Below are 6,425 nucleotides of genomic sequence, written 5' to 3'. Positions count from 1 at the left end.
CCAAACGCCTGAGATAATGAACCTTAAAAGAGGAAAGTTCTATTTTGGTTTACAGTTATGAAAGTTTCACTCCATGGTCAGTTGGCCTGTTGCTTTGGGACATGTGGAGAGTCAGTTATCTCATGACAGGAGCACACAGCAGAGGAAACTGCTCTTTTCATGCCATTAGGGAAGAGGAGGGGCTCATGTCCTGATGTCCCCTTCAAGGGAACACGTCTTGATTGAAAACATCCCACTAAGACGGACCTCTTTAAGTTTCCACCACCTGCCAATATCAAGGCTGGGAACCAAGCCTTTACTACTTGGGACCCGAGGGGGCACTCATCCAAAATTTAGCATCTGTCAGCCTCAGTCACACACAGACACTTGTAATCTAGCAACTCTGGAGGCTGAGACAGGAAGATCTCAAGTTGCCAGCCTGGGCAACTTAGTGAGACACTGTATCAAAATAAAAAACACGTTTTTTTAGAAAAGGACTGGGGGATTGCTTCTCGGTCTTTTGGCTAAGATCAAGTGTAGAAAAGGACTGAGGGTATGGCTCAGCAATAAAGCACCACTGGGTTCAATCCCCAGTACCGGGGGTGGGGGGGGGAGGAAAAAACACCAAAAAATAGCATCAATATTCATAACTTTTGAATTTTGAGCCATGTGAATGTTACTTATTCAAAACATAAAATATTAATTCACTAAGTTCACTAATTCCAATAGTCTACTCTAAAAAGCATTCAAAGTTCTTTCAATACTGGTGAAAATGGTATAAGATATTCAAAACAGCAGAAAGGTGATAGTCCATGGTATTGAATAAACGATTACAGTAGCCAGACAGCTGTGTTATACTGAAAAGTGCTAGGTAGAATTCTTAGCTAATTACCATATATATATCTCTACCATATATATAGCTCTCTATCATGCTTCACTCTTACTCATTTCTTTCCTGTCTCTCTTCCTTCTGGATCTCAAACTGCAGTTGCCTTTGCAATATGATTAGAAAAAGAGCAAGCTAGCAGTGGCCCACGCTTGTAATCCCAGTGGCTAGGGAGGCTGAGACAGGAGGATTGCAAGTTCAAAGCCAGCCTCAGCAATGGCAAGGTGCCAAGAAACTCAGTGAGACCCTCTCTCAAATTAAATATAAAATAGGTCTGGGAATGTGACTCAGTGGTCGAGTGCCCCTGAGTTCAATCCTTGGTAGACTCCCTCAAAAAAAAAAAAGAAAAAGAAAAAGAGCAAGCTACAACGCAGTCTGTATTGGAGGAATTAGAGGAGTTTTGTTCTATGCAAATAACTTACTCCCATGAACACTATTTTACTGCCCGCTGCTTCTTACTCCTTCCTCACCCCAAATATTCCACATTTTCCACTTTAGTCCCACAATAGCACATGCATAAGTACTATTTACTCTACAGTCAATAAGTTAGGACATTCATGACTGACCTCCTCAGCATCAGGGAACTTCTCCATCTTGGTCCCCACTGTATCCCTACCATAGGGTCTGAATGTGGGGGCTCTCAAAAAATATTTGTCAAGGGAATTGGTCCATGAATTCAGGCTAAAAATAAATCTGTGATTGACACAGATTCATGATCCATAAGTCAGCACTTACAGAAACACAGGATGTTTATGTTCAACCCTAAACTTTTCAGCTTGACTTCCTGAAGGGTAACAAAGCTTTTCTATAAACTGTCTTATCCTTTGCAAAGACAAAACAGTAGATCAGTTTGGAAAATGATAGATCAGTCAGTCACCTTTAATAGAGGCCTTGTTTCAGTTCACAAGCAAGAGTCATCAGGCAGAAGTATTTGTTTACAAGTTCCCTCATTGTTTCTTGCAGAGTAGGGAAACTGTTTCGTAGGCGATGCAGACAGAGGTATCTGTGAGAGGAGGGTTCATGAATACTGACTCAGGCAGGCAGTGGGTGGGGAAGAAGAAAAGGCTGAACAATGATTTAAAAGAAAAAAAAATGCCTGCTGCCTTATAGTAAGGCCTCCAACATAAGTAGTTGAGCACCTTATGAAATGTTAACCAACACAAGGCCAATGTGTAAGAACCTGAGTAGGGATGGTTGGGGTCATCAGCTGTCCCTGAGGAGCATTATTTTCAAGATAGAAGGACCTGGGGAAGATAAGAGCCAGGAGATTCAAAGTAATAAAGTCTTACCTTTGTTTAGTGCTTTATGCTTTAGAAAGTGGTTTTGAATGCTTCCTCCCCCAAGGAGAACCTTGAAGTGCTGTACCACGGGGGTGATTCTGTAGAGTACCTCACTGACTCTACCATGTTCCTACAAAGGTAAATGGAGAGATGTTCCCCATACACATTTGTCTCCTTTCTCTGGGCCAGTTCCCAATGGAAACAGGGTTCCAGAGGATGACTCAAAATATTTGGCCAGAAGCCTGGCAAGAACAGGTAAAAGCAGGGCTTTTTTCCCCTGCTTCTGTGCACCACCCTTTCAGGTTCCCAGCACTGTTGGTATGTCATGTCTTTGGACTTCTGCCTGTGACTGCATACTCAGCCTGCCCAGCCCAGGCTGTGCTCTCATCAACTGCCACCTGGTGTACCTGCCCAAGTTTGTTCTCAGTGCCCTCCCATCACCTTTCTTCTTCCCCCACGATTGCCTGTCTATCTCGAGGCCTATCTATTTCTCACATCCTTCTTAGTTGCATCAGTATGGGCAGGAACGGTCTGCCTAGTTCTAATATGGTTAGAAAAGTTTCTGAACGCTTTGTTTTCTTCCGAGTACCATTATTTAAGATCAGATATACTCCAGAGCAGAGTTTTTCAAACTTTGGAGTGATTTCCAACTTCAGAGGCTGTTAAACACCCAGGTGAAGGGACCCCACCCAAGATCTGGTGAGTTCAAGGCCTCCAGCATACAAGCACGGAAGGCCCCAAAGCCTGGGAGTCAATGTCATATTATCTGATCCCATCAAGAAAAAGAAAACTGTTCCATCAACAACCTCGATTTGCACTTTACTTATTCCTGTTTATCCAGACTCTTCCAAACTATACAAGTATCTGTCTTCCTGCTTATCAAATTCTCTTGGTTCACTTGTTAGATACTTCAGAACTTTGGGGTTTAAGTTGGCCCTCAAATGTTCAGCATTCTAGATTGTAGGATTTGGGGATGGGTGGGGAATAAGTAATACCCACTTTTCCCTCCTGAAATTATAACAAGTTGGAAGATTACATGCAGGATTCAATAGACAGAGATCAAAATATTGCCTTCATTATTAACAGAGCTGATTGGAGAACATAACTCTAAATCTACAGTGGTCTGGCTTGATAATATTCCCCACAATAGTACCATGCAGGCATAGCCACCCAGTCACTTAGCACATCCAGACACCTACAGTCCCCTTAACCCAGGGCAGAACAAATGGAAATGTGAGAGGGCACAAGGCAAGAAGAAGAAGACAAGAATAAAGGAGAAGGAAGAAAAGGAGAAGGAGGGAGTGAAAAAGGTAGAGGAGGAGGAGGACATAGAGAAAGGGGAGAGGAGAAGGAATGGGGAAAAGGAGAAAAATAAGTAGAGAAGGGGCTAGGGGTGCAGCTCAGTTGTACAGAGCCAGCTTAGTATTCATAAGTCCCTGAGCTCAGTCCCCAGTACTGGGGAGGGATGGGGGAGAAGGAGACAGCAAGAATCTAAGCAGACCCAGTTCATTTTTCAGTCCACTAATCAGAAAACATAATCCTTTTCTAATCATAAAACCACTTGACTCTGACCTTGGTTTCTAAAGGACAAGGTTTTTTGTTGTGGTGGTTGTTGTTGTTTTTTGTTTTGATACCGGGGATTGAATTCAGGGACACTCGACCACTGAGCCACATCGCCAGCCTTATTTTGTATTTTATTTAGAGACAGGGTCTCATTGAGTTGCTGGCTTTGAATTCGAAATCTTCCTATCTCAGCCTCCTGAGCTGCTGGGATTATAGACTTGCGCCACCGCGCCTGGCTGGACAAGTTTTCTTAACCTACTGTTGACTTTCTAACACAACTCCTTAAAGGCAATCCCAGACCACAGACTGAACAATCTTTCTGTTGCTTTGTTGTTTTTGAGATGCTGGGGGATTGAACCAGATCTTCACACACACTATGGAAGTGCTCTACCAGAGCTGCATCCCTTAGCCCCTCACTGTGATACGTTGTTCCTGTATTTTCTCTAATGCCATGTTTTTCACATTTTACTGCCTTTTGCCATGAAGTTCCCAGCTCCGTTGCCTGCTGGTTTCTCATTTTCTTCCATGAAGTCTTCTCATCCTCTTCAAAACACATGATGTGTACATGATGTTCTAACAAATGTCCACTTCTAATAATGGTTACCTATTTTCCTTGCCACACCGTGCACCCCTTCAAGGCAAGGATCACCATCTTTTTTACTGTGTATTTGGTGGTAACATAATGTCTGTCATATGTTCCCTTCTTCCCACCTTCATTAATTCTCTGCCTATGATATACTAGACCCTACCTAGGAACTGTTTTTTTGTTGTTTTTTTTTTAAATGAACAAGATAGGATATCTAATCAAATTCTGTTAGTCTTTGATCTTATATTCTAATAGGGAAAACACATTTAAACAAATTAATTCAATTTGATGTGACAAATTTTGAAACTGAACTATTCTTATATATTATTATTATTATTATTATTATTTTGGTACTGGGAATTGAACTCAGGGGCACTTGACCACTGAGTCACATCCCCAGCCCTTTTTTTTGTATTTTATTTAGAGACAGGGTTTCATCGCATTACTAGTGAAAATTGCTTTTTGCTGAGGCTGGCTTTGAACTCATGATTCTCCTGCCTCAGCCTCCCAAGGCACTGGGATTACAGGCGTGCGCCACTGTGCCTGGCTATATATATTCTTATATATAGTATATTATTACAGTGAGGACCATGTACAAGATATGAAGAAGGCTTCATCCAGTCAATTATTCAATAAACATTTAGTGAGTGCCCACTAAGTGAGAGACACTATAACAGATTCTGTAGGCAAAATGATGAGCAAAATCAAACTGGAACTATCCCTATGGGCAGGGGATAGAGATATATCAATGAAATTACTGCAAAATTTTATTTTAGTCAGGGTTTTTGGTTTCATATATAGAAACTGACTCAGGCTAACTTAAACAGAAAAGGAAGACATGGGATAAGAAACAGATCTGGCTTTCAGGAGCTGGATGAGGGAGAGAACTAGGGGACTCACCTCCATTGTTGGCCACTCCTCCCCTGCCCTCTTCTAGGTCCGGTGTTCCTGAGTCCAGAGCTCTTGGATGTGTTTAGATTTCCATTTCTGATTCGGGCGGGCTGATGGATACAGAAGTCCAGGGTCTAGCTGCACCTTATACCAACTTTCAAACATTCCATCAGTTTTCAGCCTCCTTGTCACCTGCCTTCCTAAACACTTGGTTAATTTCTGCAGATTGCCTTGGTGCAATCTGCAGGCTTGACCTTTGCTGTATTCTGCCAAGTCAAGTGCCTCCTGTCTATGCTGGTTTCCACTCCTCTCTCATTGCCCTCATTGAAAGATGAGGGCAAAAACATCTATATGTTGATGTATTTCAGTGTCTTTGAGGCAGCTTCCCTGTACAAGGAGAGCATTCACAGATTGGTTTTATTTATTCAAGTAACTTCAACTATTGAAGTCTAGTTAGTCTTAAGCTTTCAAGTTCAATTAATAAATTTTATTAATCTATTTACAAGACTAGCAACTACAGTAATATGGGAGTCAATTAAATACCTATACCCATTTAAAATTGTATTTGTAAATTTAATGTGTTCATATTTCAAGTTCTTCAACTTTCTGATAAATACTTCCAAGTACCTAAATAATTCTTATAAATTTAAAATATAAATTTAAATATCATGACTGTTATGGTTTGGATCTGGAATATCCCCCAAAAGCTCATGTGTTGAAGGTTTAGTCCCCAACGTCCACACTTTCCAGATGTGAGAATTTGGGGAACTGATTAGATCATAAGCTGTTGAGAGCCACAGCCAAAGGGGCCCCAGCAAACTTCTAGCTGCCAGCAAACTTCCAGCTGCCAGCAAATTTCCAGCTGCCGGCTGACAATTGGCTCACAGTGGCCCCAGCAACATCTAGCTGATTGGCTCCTCCACGGAGCTGCTCATTGGGGGACTTCTTTGGCTCTGCCCACGCAACCCAGCTAATCGGCCTCAAGAGCAGGAGGATTGTGGGAGGTTGAGAGGCTGGTGTGGGGGAGAGAGGCTTGTGGAAGCCAGTGGTGGCAGTTGGGCTCTGAGGGTTTTTTCCCTGAGGAGCTGTTTTGTTTGGCGTTTGTAGTTCTAAAAATAAAGTTAGTTTCTTTTGACAAGTGGCTCCTGAATTGTGCCCAGCCAGACTGCGGCAATAAGCGTTGTAACATCCTCAGTGGATTAATTCATTGATGGTTTCACAAGTTGATGACATTATGGGC

Source organism: Ictidomys tridecemlineatus, chromosome 6 (genome assembly GCF_052094955.1).
Source record: "Ictidomys tridecemlineatus isolate mIctTri1 chromosome 6, mIctTri1.hap1, whole genome shotgun sequence".
NCBI lineage: Eukaryota > Metazoa > Chordata > Mammalia > Rodentia > Sciuridae > Ictidomys > Ictidomys tridecemlineatus.
The sequence above is the reverse complement of the archived record's forward strand: the minus strand, read 5'-3'. Positions refer to the sequence as shown.